The 18,243-nt window shown below is 45.3% G+C and overlaps 1 long non-coding RNA gene across 1 annotated transcript; it reads right to left on the minus strand.

Moving 5' to 3' along the window:
- Positions 1-17: 17 nt before the first annotated feature.
- Positions 18-5,168, minus strand: LOC308462140. The gene is made up of 2 exons (XR_013978999.1): positions 2,872-5,168; positions 18-1,554 (listed from the first exon to the last, which is right to left on the minus strand). It is a non-coding gene; the product is annotated as an uncharacterized lncRNA (long non-coding RNA).
- Between the last annotated feature and the right edge of the window lie 13,075 nt (positions 5,169-18,243).

The raw sequence follows: 18,243 nt of genomic DNA on the forward strand, positions 1-18,243 counted from the left end.
GGGTGGTGTTCTTCTCCCTCATCCAAATGAGGCTGCAGCAAGCAGAGAAATAGGCTCCTAATGGGAGCAAACCCAGAGCAGATGGGAAGCAGGCAGGAGCTCAGAGCCGGTTGCCTCCACACACACACACACACACACACACACACACTTTCCCCACCTTTTTCTTTTAGAGAAGCACCGGCTGCCCCATATCTCCCCCGCTCACGCTTGGTCTGACCTCTCGGAGCATTACGAGATGGGGAGGTCGCATTACTGTAAATAGATAGAAACACTCTGCTAACCATGTAATCTTTTTGTATATTCGCTGTGTTTCATATGAGTATCTGGATATATAGAATATATATATATATATATACATAATACACTAATATAATATATATAAAATATGCACACAAGCAATGAAGAAAAGCCATTTGAGAACACGCTATCGAGGCAAGTAGCCTTTTGTATATAGATCGTTGATAATAGCTGTACTCACGTTTTTTGTGTGTCCAAAGCAGATTTACTACGCTTGTTATTTGAAGGCCAATGCGGTAGCGGTTTGGGATGCTATGCCCAGGAGTGTGTCGGGTGGTGCACCAGCCGCATGTGGCCACTGACGTCTCGGGGAGTCGTAGGACAAAGTCACCAGGTTGTTGCCTCTGCCTAAATGTGTTTGGCGTGAAGGGGTGTGTGTGTCAGTGCTTAGCTATATTCAAAAGATGGCGTCTGCTGGTCCGATAAGGCAGTGATGGGGAATCATGTGATCCAGCAGGGCCAGTGAGAAGGGATGATGGGAATTGTAGTCCCACTAACATCCAGAGGGTCACCCCTGCAATCGGGGATATTGGCAATTTTTTTTTTTGCCTGGCCGCCTCCAGTGATGGCAATTTTGAAATCCTCCATTGTAGAAGTGAAACGAATGAGCTCAAATAAGCTGATCTGTAAAGATGTACTCTGTCCTTTGGCCTCAAGTACGCACAACCTTGTTTTGAGTGTAGGAATTCTCCTTGTTTCTGTTTGATTTTGGCTATGTACCGTACTTTCCCGTGTAGAAGACGATGTTTTCTTTCCTTAACTTTTTTGAGTGAAAAAGGGGGGCGGGGCCTTCTTTTACACGGGGGGCTGTCTTATGCACAGTTTTCAGCATGGCGAACAACAACTTGGAGGGCGATTGCCCCCCAAAAGCTCAAGAGCTTTGGCAAGCCAAAAATATTGATTTCTTAATGTTGGGTTCGGAAAAACAGGAGTCTTCTTCTACACGGGAAATACATGGTGTTTGCTCCATGTGGCAGAGCTGAGCTGATATTTCGCTGGATGGGTTTTTCTGAGCTCTTTTTCTTCTTCTCTGCCTTAGAAACAGAGGGTGCTTCCTTTTGCAGGTATCCTACAACTGCAATACCCCAGATCACCAGTAGGTCGGAGACATTGTGTAGGATGCAGAAAGGCAGACCGCAACTGTGTTTGGGGTGTTGGGAACGGGGTTGGAGCCCCTTCAATAGCAGAGCACGTGACCTGTGTCTAAAAAGGCTCCAGGATCAGTCCCTGGCGTCCCCAGGTAGAGCTGAAAAGGACCTCCCCTTTAGATTGGATTGATCTTTATTACGGCCATTGGCCCGTCACACGACAGTTTCCCATACCAACATAATGTACTTGAACCTCCAAATTTAAAACCGTCAAAACTTACAAAAAACAGACAAGAACCAAAGCAGAACAAAAACAAAAGACCAACATCATACGTTGCAATAAATTTGTAACATAACCATCACCATCTGCTCACAAATCAATAGAAGACATCAATGGTGATTCACCTAGTTACATCCTAAAACATAGATCATGGTTTAAAGGGATTTTCCGAGCCACACAGGAGTCCGTTTCTCTTCTTTAGGGATAGGACACTGATCAAGAATCTGGCAACCGTGAGTGATCTTAGGGGGTCATCATCATTTAATAGATATCTCAGTTTGGCTTCATTCGTTTCATCGGCAATTCCCTTTAGATATTGGGCAAGAAACTTGCTCCTGGCCGATGAGTGAAAAGCACAGTCAAAAATTATGTGATGCAACGATTCCGGTGCCCCACAATTACAATCACATAAGAGCGATATCTGTCCATTGGAGAATCTATTTCTCAGCATGTTCGATGGGAAGGTGTTGAATCTTGCCTTTACAAAGGCATATCTATGAGCCGAAGAAGTTAAGGAATTCAAATAGTTTGGGAGCCTTAAGAGGGGTGATAAACCAAGGTTTAGAGGTGAGCAGGTACCATTGCCCAAGACCATTTTCTGCTGCAAGTCCATCTCCTCTAGTTTACAGGTTACTGTTCTTTTAGCTGGAACTATGTCCTGCTCTAGTAATTTGGATGGGGAGATTCCCATTGCCGTTATTTTCAGCTGTAAATTTTTTACCCATGGGCTCTGGAAATCATCTCTCCACATACATTGTATCAAGTACAAGTTTGGGAGATTGTGCCATAGAGATAACCAGTGACAAAGTATGTGCTTCCACAGAGCGTTTTCCAGGGATACAGTATTAAGTTCCATGCGTAACGCTGTATTACTTACACAGTTGGGCAGTTTCAATATCCCTCTTAAAAACTGATTTTGAATAACCTCTAGGTGAGATAGATTGACAAAAGTCCCCCAAATTGAGATGGCATAGGCAATTGTCGGGATCACCTTGGCCTTGAAGACTTTCAACGCCGATGGGATATGAAGGGCCCCATCGGTGAAGAAGAATCGCAAGATCGCCAGGGAGATAGCTTTGGCTCTATTTGTAACATAGGCTACATGGGCCTTCCATCTAAGGTTATGTTGTAACCAAACTCCCAAGTATTGGAATCTATAGACTTGTTCGATGACTCTCCCATCAATTCTCCAATTATGGAGTTGACCTCCCCTTTAGAAAGAGCTGCTACCAGCCCATGTAGCCAGTATTGAGCTGGGTGGGCCAGAGCTTTGACGATGTTTAAGACGGCTTCCAGTGTCCCTAACCAGCTCTATTGGGGTCTCTTTCCCCAGTTCATTTCTCTTCCGTTCGGGTCTCGGAACAGGGTAGAGGGAGGTCAAAGGGCTGGGCTTTGACCTCCCACTGTAGCGAGGGTGCATGAATTTGTGCACTTTAGTTTCTCATTTTCCCAATCCTCAGTTCATCACACCAAAAGCCCTCGCCAAAATTCACCAGTATTTTGGTGTGCATTTTCCCACCCCACCCCAACACTAATATAATATACCTTTCTTTGGGTGTTATTTTAACCTGCAGTGCATATATTCCTGTACGCATTTTTCAGCCGGAGAACGGCACTGCAGAAATCCACAGAGGTGCGGATTTCTTTTGAAGGATAGCTGCTGCATATTTGGGTTTTTTTGGGGGGAAATGAGACTCAGATAGCTTTGCAATGAAATGACCATAGCCGGACTCCCCTGTTGTCATCTGAAGACCACCTTAAAGAGCAGGAAGCAGGGCGAGGGGCGGCAGAGGCTAAGAAAAAGAGATCTTGCTTTAGGGCCCAGCATTGTAGGAGGTCCAGACCTAGGTCTTTCCAGGGGCCGGTAGGTTAGCTCAGCAAACAGGACAGCAAGTGTATTTGGGAATGGGAAACATGACTTCAAATCCTTGATCTCGCCATTCTTTGCCTTGTGTGGGTTACCAGGCTGCTATCAGCTCCACGACCGGGGCTGGGAGTCCTATTATTGTACTATAATTCCCATCATCCCTGACCACTGACCATGCTGGCTGGGGGTGATTTGAACTGCAGGGATTGCTTCATTTTTAAGGCATCCCTTAGCTTCTGTTGAACCAATGTGGCCTCGTGTTTACACCCTGAAGTTCGGAGTCCTGGAAATTTGGACCAGGGAGACCCAGGCGCAAACCGCCGTTCACCAGCCCCACTGAAGCAAAGTCGCTGTTGCTCAGTCTGGCCTACCTTGCAGGGATATTGTGACGGTTAAAAAAAGATGGGAGTGCCTGCTTTGCTATTCCTTGTTTCCTCCAAGAAGCTCAGTCTAACGAAACACCCTTTTCTCCTGTGTGGCTTCCCCTGAGCCTCCTTTGCACTTGTGAATATTTGTAGCACCTGTTCTTCCCCTTAGGGCAGCCTTTCTCGAGCTTGGGCCCCCGGATGTTGTTGGACTACAACTCCCATCATCCCTGACCACTGGTACTGTTAGCTAGGGATGATGGGAGTTGTAGTCCAACAACATCTGGGGACCCAAGCTCAAGAAAGGCTGCCTTAGGGCCCAGTGCAGCTTTAGGCTGAAGTAGGAAATAAACCTGGTTGTCTGGGTCTCGGGAGGAATGTTCTAAAAACAGCCAATTCCAAAACAGTACCTTTCGGCGTGTGTTTATGGCCAGCAAGTCAAGTCCTGGCTGTTATGAGTGCTAGGGGTAAGTTTTCAAGTTTCACGAGTCTAAAGGGAGGCCCAAAACCAGCTTTAAGCTGGCACAGGAAGTCAATGGAAAAGGGACTCACTGGTTCATTTTTAAGCTGGTTTTGGGCTTTCGCTCGGTATGTGTGTTTCTCTAGATTTTCTCTCTGGGCTCAGACTTAGTGGCGAAGGGACTTCTTACCCTCCTTGGTTATCACTCTGGATAGATACCTGAATAACCCAGGGTGTTTTTTTGTTTTTTGTTTTGCCCTTGTAGCTGCAACTGGGCTGTAGCGCCGCACCCGCTCAAAAGCAATAGTTTGTGGGCAAAGAGAGAAGTTCACACTCTCTTTTGAACTCAGGTTTGATTCCGTGCAACTTTTATGAGAATGCGTGGCCTTGCTTTATTTATTTATTTATTTCCGCCGCAAGCGCATCTATAGACGGTGCTCTGCCCCCCCCCTCCAGAAAATCCTGTTGCGACACCCTTGCCTTCAAGATTTCACCCGGAGGCCTGGAATGTGGGAAGACCCTCGGAAGCACGTGCAGAGTGCATTTCTGAACACCTGACCTCGGGGCCCATGGGTTTTGTTAGAAGTCGGAGCCGCTGGGTTCGAAAGCGCATCTTCCCCGTAGTCTGTGGAGCCCTGCACACTTAAACAATGACAAAAAACGCCCCACTGCCAACTCTCACTGCCTTGTTTCTTGCCAGCCTTTTTAGCGAGGAGTCAAGTCTTTCCCCTTCAGCCTGGGAGGAGGAAGAGGAGCCTTGGGTTGGTGACAGACTGCATGCTTTGCATGCCGAAAGTCTCAGGTTCGACACGCCACAGTTTCTGTCTGCGGAGAGAGCTGTTGCCAGTCAGAACAGACAGCACTGGGCAAGGTGGATCTTCAGTTTGGTGTAAGGTAGTTTCAAGTGCTTGTCAGGGTGGAGTGCTGTCTCTGGATCGCTTGCAAACTTGCCTACGACGAGTTAGGATGGAGGGCTGCCATTCCACAGTATATATGCGTTTTTATTCAGGAGTCAGCCCGGTTGCCTGAACCAAGTGAAACCTGAGCAAACGTGCATCAGGATAGGGTTGTGCAGCTGAGGCCCGTTTATGCGCAAGCAAGTCCAGTTTTGAAATCCACGGGACATTCTCTGAGCAAGCCCGGTTCTGTCAGCAGGCTGCACCTTGGGGCTTGGCGATGGCTTCCCTGCAGACTGTGTTGACTCCTGTCTGCCGAAGCTCCAAGTGCCTGGATGTTGGAGAGTGTAGCATTCGCCGGGAATGAGCGGTTCAGAGTTAATGTATTTGGGGAAGGGGCTACCTCAGTGAGAAAAAGTGGAAGGGGCTGAGCGGCCATTGGGTAGTGCCCACCTCAGGTGATGGAAGGGGGGAAATAAGTTGTGCTAGAAGGATGTGTGTTGCCATCTTTTATAAGTTTGATGTGATTGTTGTCTCTTGTGGGAGGAGAGATGACCCACCAGTGTCCAATAAAGCATTTGTGTGGCATTACACTCCTCTGATGTGTGTCTTTTGTGGGTGTGTAGGGGGAATGTGGGGTTTGCCCGGGACCTCCTCTCCCCCAAAAAAGGGGGATGAAAAGAGGGACACCCTATTGCATCCCCTCCAACATTTCTCAGCCGTAATTTATATATATATATTATTTTTTACCAACAACCAAAACCCAACAGTGAACCCCCCCAGGCGGCTGATACATTGAGTATACATAATCAATAATAACATATTCAAATCAGCCATATGTACAATTCCATATACATTAACACTCCTCGCTCCGCAAGGTTTATTTAACTTGTAACATTTTAATTGCCCCAAATTGTTCAAATCTACCCAAATAATTCAATATCTTCTCAAACCAATCCTCCTCTTTCTCATTGACCTTAAACCCTTTCATTCTGTGTATCTTCACAGTTAGATATTCTAAAATTATAATAATATTCAATTTTTTCCTCCATTGGTTCAGCCCTAGCTCTTCGGCATTTTTCCAATTACTCGCTATAACCTGTCTGGCTGCAGTTACCATCAATTTTACCCATTTACATTCCTCTTTTGTTTTTAACTCAGTGCTACTCAGGCTAATAAGAACCATTGATTTAGATATTTCCACCTTCCAACTCAAAATTTCTGATATTTCTATACCAATCTGTTTCCAAAATTCATTAACTAACAGACAATCCCACCACATATTTCTCAGCCGTAAATAAGGACATCCTTCAGAAAGGGCAAGTGGGACAAATCTGGGATCAAATCGGGAAACTAGGACACCTGTAATTCTGGGACTGTCCCTGGTAAATCAGGACACTGGGACGATTTCTCTTCATCTGCCGACTCCAGGAAGGATGCTATAATAACTTTAGCCTCTGAGGCTGGTTCCAAACACTCCTTATTTCTCAAATGTCCAGGGATTTTCAGTCCATGAGGCCACAGCCAATGCTATGGGCGCCGTCCAGGCTCGGCAGATGATGATTAGCGTTGTTTACAGATTGTAACCCACTCTTCATCCAGAGATGGAGAGATGAAAATGGCGGGATCGCTCTCTGCCCGAATATGCTAGCAAATGTATGGCAATGCTGATTGACCCTGCTTCATAGAATCATAGAATTGTAGGGTTGGAAGAAATGCCAAGGGTCTTGCAATGCAGGTGTGATGGCCTGGGACTCGGGCTCGGACTCAGAACCAGAGGAGTCGTAGTCCACATCGGATCCTTTGCCTCAGGCGGCATCTGAACCAAGTCTGGGACCTGATTCTGAAGAGTCCCAGTCTGCACAGGTTCCCCTGCAACAAGCACCAGCTGGGCCAAGTCAGGGGCCTGAGCCTGCCCTGGCTCCAGATGTGGGGATTGCCTCATTGCCTTCAGCTGGGCCATCACTTACAGCTGCTCCACTACCGGTTTGGTCAGGGGAGGCTGGGTCTAGTAACCCACCGATGTCTCCCGAGCTGCAGAGACAAAGGTCTGAGAGAAGGAGAGACCTGAGTACTCGCAGGAGGAGTGCTCACCTTTGGGGGAGACAGGGAGGTGAGTCGCCAGGGGATCAGGACCGGCCATTACCCTGTCGGAGATAATGCTCGTTGGATGGAATGTGTGCTCTCTTTCGCACTTACAATTTGTTGACACCAGGTGGTGCCCTGACGCCTTCGTTCCGGGCAGGAGGCGCTGCAACTTCCACCTTCAGCAGTGCCCCTCGATGGCATTCCTATGCTCCCTTCCCATCTTACAGGGATGGAGCATGCTGCTCTCAGCATCAAAGGTGTGTTGGGCCCACAAAAGCCAATCAGGCATAGCGGTTTCATTCCCTGTTGGGTGTGTGCATGGCACATGCGTTCAGCATCTTTGCTACAATCCTTTTCTTTCTCCGGCTGACTGATGCTGGTCAGTACATGCGGCTAGAAAAAACAGCTGTGTGCAGTTTTCTGTTTGTTCCCTGATTTCTAGGCATGGCTAAAGCAATTTCTCATGGGCCTGCTGATTCCCCTGGGGAAATCTTTACAGTTGCATCAGAGCAAATGTCAATTTGCAGAAAGACTGGTTGGTGTTTGCTCCGATTCGGTGGAAAAAGCAGGTTTCCCCTGGGGAAAGGTGGCAGGACAAGCAAAGGTGTGTGGATCGGCCTCTAGTTGTGCCAACAACACCCCGCCCATCTGACTGGGTTGCCCCAGGAATTCTATTTAAATTGGCATCCATTTAAAATGCTTTCGCACTGCAGTAGAGTTAATCGAACAATGCTCAAGGGTGCTGCACTGCATTTCCCCATTTTTTTTAAAAAAAAATGCTTCACGGGTGGATTTAGGAATGTAGCTAACTTTCTTCTCGCAAATGCCCTGGAGAAAGGAAAACAGACTCTACGCTAAACTACAAAGAGATGCAAAGCTGCCAAGGCATGCCTCAGGGTGAAGCAACAGGTTGTATCTTTAAATGTGAGGTTTGGCCCCTGCTTTTAATACTCAGCCTTGGAAGATGTGGAATAATACTAAGGAAAGAACCAAGCACCTCTGATTCCGTCTCTCTCTCTCTCTCTCTCTCTCTCTCTCTCTCTCTCTCTCTGTGTGTGTGTGTGTGTGTTGTAAGTACTTCCTGCTCAGGAGGCACAGTTAATAAAGGACTCATAGGGAACGTTAAACTTCCTTAAGGGTTTGCATGTTGTGTGTGCGAAATAGGACACCTGCTTGGTGACTCAGACCCCCGCACTAAAGGTAAAGGTAAAGGGACCCCTGACTGTTAAGTCCAGTTGCGGACGACTCTGGAGTTGCAGCGCTCATCTCGCTTTCAGGCCGAGGGAGCCGGCGTTTGTCCACAGACAACTTCCGGGTCATGTGGCCAGCATGACTAAGCAGCTTCTGGCCAACCAGAGCAGCGCACGGAAACACCGTTTACCTTCCTGCCGGAGTGGTACCTATTTATCTACTTGCACTTTGATGTGCTTTCGAACTGCTAGGTTGGCAGGAGCAGGGACCGAGCAATGGGAGCTCACCCTGTCGCGGGGATTTGAACTGCCGACCTTCTGATCGGCAAGGCCTAGGGTCTGTGGTTTAGACCACAGCGCCACCCACGTCCCTTAAAGGTAAAGAGACCCCTGACACTCTAGGTTTCTGCAATTATGTTCTTATCGTCAGAGCTTCGCAGACCAGAGTCCTATAGGGGGAAAGAAACAATGGGGATGGAATGCTTGCTTAAATGTCCAGGCAAAGCTGGCCACCACAATGCGTCCTATCAGGGGACAGTTTCCGGAGAAGTGTTGCACAAACAGGGAGCCCCATTCATTAAGAAAACAGGAAACGGGGGTGGGGGGGGCGTGCGTTGGGAGCGGGGAGGGTAGAGAGAACAATCCCAGATAAATAAACGGTAAGGGAAGCTGTCTGGGGCAAGGTGGACAGAGGAGACAGCGAGGGGGAAACGGAACAAATTAAACATCTGCTTTTAGGATCTCAGCTGGGAATATAGTGCAGCTATAATGCAAAACATCAGGACAGGTTCCAGCAAAGATGGAGGAGGGAGAGAGAGCCTATATTTTGAAAGGAGGAGGTCCGAAGCAGCTGCTACTATGCTATGCTAGGACTATATGTTGCACACAAATGTGTTTACAGTGGTACCTTGGGTTAAGAACTTAATTTGTTTTGGAGGTCCGTTCTTAACCTGAAACTGTTCTTAACCTGAGGTTCCACTTTAGCTAATGGGGCCTCCTGCTGCCGCCGTGCGATTTCTGTTCTCATCCTGAAGCAAAGTTCTTAACCCAAGGCATAGCTGTCACCTTACAGATTTGAAAATAATAAGGGACCAGCAGCCTTGAAAATAAGGGACCAGCAGCCAAAATAAGGGACCTGCAGCCTCACCTGTTCCAGGCACTCCAGTCTTCCTGTCCTCCTGCAGTCTGGTCAAACTCATGCTGGTAGCTTCGAGAACACTGTCCAACCAACTTTGTAACCAGAGGTTCAACTGAATAGAATCTGAATCACATGCACCACAAGGCCTATGCAGCCTCAACTTAAGAATGCTCCCCGGCCTGGCTTTGCACTGCAAAGTTTGCAGCAGCACGTGCAACAAAATGGCGTCCAGCATTCAAAAACCCCCTCAGCTTGCATTAACTAGCCACACACAAGGCATGCAAGCTCCACCCCCGTAGTCGTTCTTAGACTTCTTATTGGGTGAGCAACACAGCCAAGCAACACAGTTGGAGCCTCCCTTCTCCCTGGCCGGCAGGGAGGGAGGGAGAGGAGCTGCTTCCTTTGAAATTTAAGGGACATCATTTAAGGGACATTTAAGGGACATCCATCAATAAGGGACAGCAGTGGGACATGGCGCTGGAATAAGGGACTGTCCCTTCAAATAAGGGACACTTGACAGCTATGACCCAAGGTACTATTTCTGGGTTAGCAGAGTCTGTAACCTGAAGTGTCTGTAACCTGAAGCGTCTGTAACCCGAGGTACCACTGTACAGAAACGAGGTTGGGTGTCTTCTAGATGTCACTGAATTATTATGATTCCTGTTATCCTGCCCATCGGCCATGCTAAGAGTTGGGAGTCCGACAACCTCTGTAGGTGTCTGGTTCCCCAACGCTGCTTTAGATGGTAATGTAGGCTGTTTTATTTGCCACCACAATGTGGTAAGCTGGCCGGTGGACCTTTGAGGACCACCTTGGCCCTTCCCCTGAATGGTGACCTGGACTTCTGCCCTGCAATTCCTGGCCTGATAGCACCACTTGAGAGAAGGACAAGAGATGGTAAACAAGCCTTTTGAGTTCTCCAGATGTGGTTTTAGGTCTAATGCAGGGAATTCCCAGTACCCTTTAAAGTGTTGCTGCTGGCCTTTTTTTTCTTCTTCTTTTTTTTTATAAGATATTTATTGAGATTTTCAAAATATTACAAAATAAAAATAAAAAAAGAAGAAAATACAAAATAAAAATGGTTAAAAACAACTCAATCTTTCCATTACTTATTTTTCATTAACTTGTTTCCCGGACCTCCTCACGCCTCCCTTTTTTGTATTCCAGTTCGATTTGTTGGTTCAGCAAATCCTTACCCTCTTTGTTTATTCCTAGTCTTTAATCTTAAAATATTGTAACGTTAAATTTTTACCTATTAATAATCCATTTTTCATATTCCCTTATAGTATTACAGCTGAAAACCACTTACTTTCTATCCAACATCATTCTAACATTCATTAATTTTGCAATATTTCTGTAGATAGTCTTTGAATTTCTTCCAATCTTCTTCCACCGACTCTTCTCTCTGGTCTCGGATTCTGCCAGTCATTTCCGCCAGTTCCATATAGTCCATCACCTTCATCTGCCATTCTTCCAGAGTGGGTAGATCTTGTGTCTTCCAATACTTTGCAATGAGTATCCTTGCTGCTGTTGTGGCATACATAAAAAAAGTTCTATCCTTCTTTGGCACCAATTGGCCGACTATGCCCAGGAGAAAGGCCTCTGGTTTCTTCAAGAAGGTATATTTAAATACCTTTTTCAATTCGTTATAAATCATCTCCCAGAAAGCCTTAATCCTTGGGCACATACACCAAAGGTGAAAGAATGTACCTTCAGTTTCTTTACATTTCCAGCATTTATTATCGGGCAAATGATAGATTTTTGCGAGCTTGACTGGGGTCATGTACCACCTGTATATCATTTTCATAATATTCTCTCTTAAGGCATTGCATGCCGTAAACTTCATACCTGTGGTCCATAACTGTTCCCAGTCAGCCATCATTATGTTATGTCCAACATCTTGTGCCCATTTAATCATAGCAGATTTCACCGTTTCATCCTGAGTATTCCATTTCAACAGCAAGTTATACATCTTTGCCAAAATCTTAGTTTTGGGTTCTAACAGTTCTGTTTCTAATTTTGATTTTTCCACCTGGAAAGTGTTGCTGCTGACCTTTAAAGCCCTAAACAGCCTTGGCCCAGTATACCTGAAGGAGAGTCTCCACCACCATTGTCCAGCCCGGACACTGAGGTCCAGCTATGAGGGCCTTCTGGCGGTTCCCTCCCTGCGAGAAGCGAAGTTACAGGGAACCAGGCAGAGGGCCTTCTTGGGAGTGGCGCTCGCCCTGTGGAACGCCCTCCCATCAGATGTCAAGGAAATAAACAACTATCTGATTTTTAGACGACTTCTGAAGGCAGCCCTGTTTAGGGAAGTTTTTAAAGTTTAATGTTTTATCTTGTTTTTAATATTCTGTTGGGAGCTGCCCAGAGTGGTTGGGGAAACCCAGCCAGATGGGTGGGGAATAAATATATTATTATTATTATTATTATTATTATTATTATTATTATTATCATCATCCTATGTATTCCTGCATTGCAATGGGTTGGACTAGATGACACTTGGGGTCCCTTCAAACTCTACAATTCTATAATTCGATGGGCTTCCAGTGTTTTAGGACTAGCTTCCATCCCTGACCACTAACCAGCTTAGCTGTGGTTGATGAGGGTTCAGGAGTCTAACGCCACCTGGAGGGCCGCTGGTTCCCTAGACTTAAAACCATATCCTGAGTGGGAAACTCTTCTTTCAGCCCCTGGTGAAAGGTAGAATTGGATGGGACCCCACGGGACATCTGCAGATGAAACGATATCGTGCTCTTGTTTGCGGAGGTGTTGTTTCCGCTACCTAAAGATCAGCCATCGGAAAATGAGTACATGTTCTCTGTACATGTTCAGAGGTGCTCATCACCCTCGAGTCACACTGAATCATAGAACTGTAGAGTTGGAAGGGACCATGAGGGCCATCGAGTCTAACCCCCCCCCCCGGGGCTTGAACCCACAAGCCTGAAGTTGAGTCTCATGCTCTACCAACATAGCATTTTCATGGAGCAAGACCACCGGCGATGAGCTGCTGTGCTCACTAAGTCTATAGTGCAGATCGTATTCTTGCTAATAAAGGGTCAACTCCAATTTGCATGGTGTGATTTACTGCTGGCTTGCTCCTGACAGGTATGGTGTAGATGTGATCCTGAACAGCTGTGTAACATAGTTTGTTTCTCAATGACTTTTCAGGCTCTGATCAGGGAAAAAATAAAATATGCACCAGTCCTTTGCTGAGCACAGTAAATCTTCACTCCACCTGACCGGTGAATTATTGAGTCTATAGTAATATTGCTTTGAGTGTTATATCTTCCATTCCTGTATCCCTGCCATCCAGACAGTCACATGCAATGCTAATGCAAACGCACATGTCATTCGCATGCTGTGCCCATGCGCATCTCTGATTAACCCTTTCCTACCATCTCTCTAGGACACGGGTGGCGCTGTGGGTTAAACCTCAGTGCCCAGGACTTGCCGATCAGAAGGTCGGCAGTTCGAATCCCCGCGACGGGGTGAGCTCCTGTTGCTCAGTCCCTGCTCCTGCCAACCTAGAAGTTCAAAAGCATGTCAAAGTGCAAGTAGATAAATAGGTACCGCTCCGGTGGGAAGGTAAACGGCGTTTCCGTGCGCTGCTCTGGTTCGCCAGAAGCGGCTTAGTCATGCTGGCCACATGACCCGGAAGTTGTACGCCGGCTCCCTCGGCCAATAAAGTGAGATGAGCGCGCAACCCCAGAGTCGGCCACGACTTGACCTAATGGTCAGGGGTCCCTTTACCTTTACCTATACCATCTATCCACAATCCTATTTGCCTGCAGGGGCTTTTGTGCTGGCCTTTTAATCGGCAGCTAAGCCAATACCTAGGGAGAGCTCAGGTCCACATGCTGAAGCCAGCGCTCTGACAATTCGTAGCTGTGAGAGTTTCGAAGATGACAGCCTGTGCTTTAAAGCCTGTGCTTTAAAGAAAATAAATGTTGGAAATGTAACGAGACTGAAGGCACATTCTTTCACCTTTGGTGGACATGCCCAAGGATTAAGACATTCTGGGAGATGATTTATAATGAAATGAAAAAGGTATTTAAATATACCTTTTTGAAGAAACCAGAGGCTTTTCTCCTGGGCATGGTCGGCCAATTGGTGTCAAAGAAGGACAGAACTTTCTTTATGTATGCAACAACAGCAGCAAGGATACTCATCGCAAAATATTGGAAGACACAAGATTTACCCACCCGGGAAGAATGGCAGATGAAGTTGATGGACTATATGGAACTGGCGGAAATGACTGGCAGAATCCGAGACCAGGGAGAAGAGTCGGTGGAAGAATATTGGAAAAAATTTAAAGGCTATTTACAGAAATACTGTAAAATTAATGAATGTTAGAAAAATGTTGGAATGAAGTTATACGGCTTTAGTAGAAATGTTATAAGGAATTAAGTACAGATAGGTTAATAGAGCATTAAAGGAAAAATAAGGTTAGAATGAGTTAAGATAATTATAGGATAGAAAACAGAGGAAGATGGAAAGGAATTGCTGAAATAATTAACAGAAGTGGAATACAAAAAGGGAGGTGTGAGGAGGTCGTGGAAATAAGTGAATGCAAGATGGGATAAGGAAATTGTTTGATTTATTTTATTGTTTTTGTTTTGTTTTGTTTTGTTTTGTTAATTTAATGTATTGTATTGTATTGTCTTCTTAGTGTTTAAATTTTTGGAAAAATAATAAATATTATTTTAAAAAAATAAAGTTTTTATTTATACTTTTCAAGTTTATACATTTCATTAGTTTTACAATCAATTTAACATTTCAAAGTTTGACTTCCTTCCCCCTCTTTCTGTGGTCCTTTAAATGTATTTTTAAAATATCTTCTGCATATCCAAATTCATTTAATTTGCTCATTGAATTATCCACTTTAAATATATACTCTTATGAAACTGCAGGTTGTTACCATAATCCTGCCAATGTTTTGATCTGTAAATATTCAACAAACCATTTCCATTCTTTTATGTAAAAAGTTTGTTATCCTTTTACAACATCTTGATTTCTGATTCTTCCGGGAAGTTTCGCCATTTCTGCATATTCCGTAAGTTTTTGTATCCATTCTTCCTTTGCTGGGACTTCTTTCCACTTTTGGGCAAGTAGCATTCTTGCTGCTGTAGTAGCATACACAAATAAATTTCTATACAATTTAGGTAGCTCTGTCCCTATAATTCCCCAAAGAAAAGCTTCTGGTTTTTTTAAAAAACAAAAGTTATTTTTAACTCTTTCTCTGCACGTTTAAGAGTTTTGTGCTATAACTAGACACATTGTGAATCTTCCCCAGTAAGTGCACTAGATTATCCAAAGCTGGTTTCAACTTTGAAAATGGACAATGAAATCAAGTCTGTTCTTGAAACCCTAGATGAGCTGCATTGGTGGAGCATGAGCCTCTTAGAAGCATAGAATTGTAGAGCGGGAAGGGACCCTGAGGATCATCTAGTCCAACCTCCTGCAGTGCAGGAATCAAACCTGCAACTTTGGCATTATCAGCACCACACTCTAGCCAACTGAGCTATCCAGGCTCTTAATCTCACGGTCAAGGGTTCAAGCCCCATGTTGGGTTAAAGATTCTTGCATTGAAGCGGGTATGACCTGTGGTCCCTTCCAACCAGTGCCAGATTTATGTATAAGCTAAACAAGCTATAGCTTAGGGCTCCACTCTCTTGGGGCCCCCCAAAAAAATTAAAGGAAAAACTGGATGTACATTTGCAAAATATAGGATAAAAAACAACTAAAATAAAACCTACATACAGCAACCGTGTTTTGTGTTGTGTAGGCTCCTATTTGTTATGTGCAAATGACTTTAGATACCTAATTAGGTCCATAAATTACCATATAGCATATATTCAACACAAGAAACAGCGACAATTTGTTGTTGGCAAAGGACAGCTGGACATATAAAGGGCCCTGTTACCTTCAGTAGCTTAGGGCCTCATCAAACCTAAATCCGGCCCTGCTTCTAACACTACAATTCTATGAATCTTTGAGGATGAAAAACTTATGCTCCTTTTCCTCCTGTTAGCAGTAAAAACAATAATTATAATAATGTAGCATGTTCCTGAGCGTCCACAGCTCTTTATCTCAGTTAGCCTTACAACAAACCTATAAGGTAGGCTAATGTTGCCCCCATATTACAGATGGGATGGTTTTAACTTTAGAGATTAGTGGCTTGCCTGAGGCTACCCAACGCTGGAGGTGAAATCTGGGTGGGTAGGAGGAGGTAGCTGAAACATAACTGCCTTTCCATATCTGGGATTGCTGTTTCCTTTCACTAACAACATAGCCTTTCTGTGGGGTCTTCCGATGAAGCGTTCTGTGTGACTGGAAAAGCTTTCACATTCCTTTGCTCGATCCTGATGATTCGCACGCAGCGCAGACGGAAAAAAGCTTCACCTAAACTGGGGGGAAAGAGAATATAGATATTCCCGCGTGGTCACAGAGAAAATCTGACTCCTGAACGGTCGCGTAGCTCTCAAAGTATAAAAGAAGCACCAGGATGCGACAGAGCCAATTCACATGAAAAGCATGGATAGTTTGGGGCCCCCCCGGGCAATTATCTTCCAAAACATTATTTCAGAAAGTCTCTCTACCCCTCCTCCTCCGAGCCCCACGCCAGAGTCCAGATCTGGATTAGCCTTCCACCCACAGCCTTTGAAAGAAAAAAGGGCAAGCCACAAAATTAACATAACATTTAGTTTGGCCCATTGTTCACCACTTGGGGGGTCCTCCTCCCCAAAAAGGCTCGGCCTCCATTAAAGAGGCAGAAGGCTGCTCTGAAATTCTGGACTGAGATCTCTCCCCCCTCCCCCCATTATCCTGATCAAATCCTTCTCCGCTCTCGCATTTGTGGCAGACATTCACCAGTTGTCTAATTTCTTCCAGTGACAATATCATTTAAAGATCTCCCTCGTGTGTCAATCTACTCATGGATGCCATTTTGCAAGCTGCATGTCTACTGAGAAACAGCGGCGGCAAAATACATTTTGTTGTTGTTTAGTCGTTTAGTCGTGTCCGACTCTTCGTGACCCCATGGACCAGAGCACGCCAGGCACTCCTGTCTTCCACTGCCTCCCGCAGTTTGGTCAAACTCATGCTGGTAGCTTCGAAAACACTGTCCAACCATCTCGTCCTCTGTTGTCCCCTTCTTCTTGTGCCCTCCATCTTTCCCAACATCAGGGTCTTTTCCAGGGAGTCTTCTCATGAGGTGGCCAAAGTATTGGCGCCTCAGCTTCAGGATCTGTCCTTCCAGTGAGCACTCAGGGCTGATTTCCTTAAGAATGGAGGCAAAATACATAAAACCCCTCAAAGCTTGTAACCTTTTCTAAGAAACCAGAGGCTTTTCTTTTCAGGATATTGGGATTAGAGATATCTGAAAAATATAAAAACTTATTTACGTGTGCGACCACAGCAGCTTGTTTGGTATTTGCCCCCCAAAATGGAAAGAAGACAATGTCTCGATCAAAAAAGAATGGCAGCAAATCTATTGGAATATGCAGAAATGGCGAAACTTGCTGGAAGACTAAGAAATCAAGACGATTCAAGACTCTTTTAATTTAGAGTGGAAATCGTTTGTTGGGTATTTTAGAAATTATTGTAAACAGATACAATCATTAGCAGGGTTAACGCAAAGACATGCAGTAGGAAAATAGTAATCTTGAATGTATGGGATAATAATTAGGCTTAAATTAGGAGTTGCAGCTAAGACATTAGGAACATAAGCAACTGCAGAAAGGGGGGGAGGGAGGTCAAAATGGGGTACTGGAATTTGAAGTGAAATTATATCTTTTTTGATGTAAAATGATACACACACACACTCCGCAAAGCTCAGCGCTTTAAGAACAAGAAGAACGTATGCACTGGAAATGAATGAAATCAGTACCCAGACGGAGATCTGGATTCATCTTTGCATACACTGGTTTACAGAAAAGGCGGCCAATATGGAAATGATAGAACAGGGGCGCCAGCTCCTGGGGGCTGAGATGCTTTGGGGTTACCACCTTCAGAGGCAATATGGGGGCGGGAGAGAATATACATGGTTTGCAGGATTCCCAGAAGCATGTCCGCTTGGTCATTGTGAGAAATAGGAGGCTAAAGGAGCTGAACCGTGTGTCTGGCCCAGTAGAACTTTGGAGAAGTTGCTCAGCGGTAGAACATCTGCTTCCCTGGCGGTTCTAAGTAGGATCGGGGGAAAGTCCTTTTCTGAAACCCTGGAGAACTGCTGCAAATCAGGGCAGACAGATAGACTCAATATGGGTAGGACTCAAACCCATCACTTCAAATTACAAGAAAGTCAATTCTGACTGAACACAGAAAGAACTTTCTGACAGTATGACCTGAGTAGAACAGAGAAGTGGTTGTCTCTCCTTCCTTGGAGGGTATTTTAAGCGGAGGTTGGGTGGCCATCTGTTATGGATGCTTTAGCTGAGATTCTTCCATTGCATGGGGTTGGTCTAGATGACCCTTGGGTCCCTTCCAACTCTGCAGTTCTATGATTCTATGAATATAAGGCCACTTCCAGTATTCTTAAAGGTAAAGGGGCCCCTAACCGTTAGGTCCAGTTGCGGA

The sequence above is a fragment of the Podarcis pityusensis genome, assembly GCF_964106645.2.
Source record: "Podarcis pityusensis genome assembly, chromosome: 13".
Lineage (NCBI taxonomy): Eukaryota > Metazoa > Chordata > Lepidosauria > Squamata > Lacertidae > Podarcis > Podarcis pityusensis.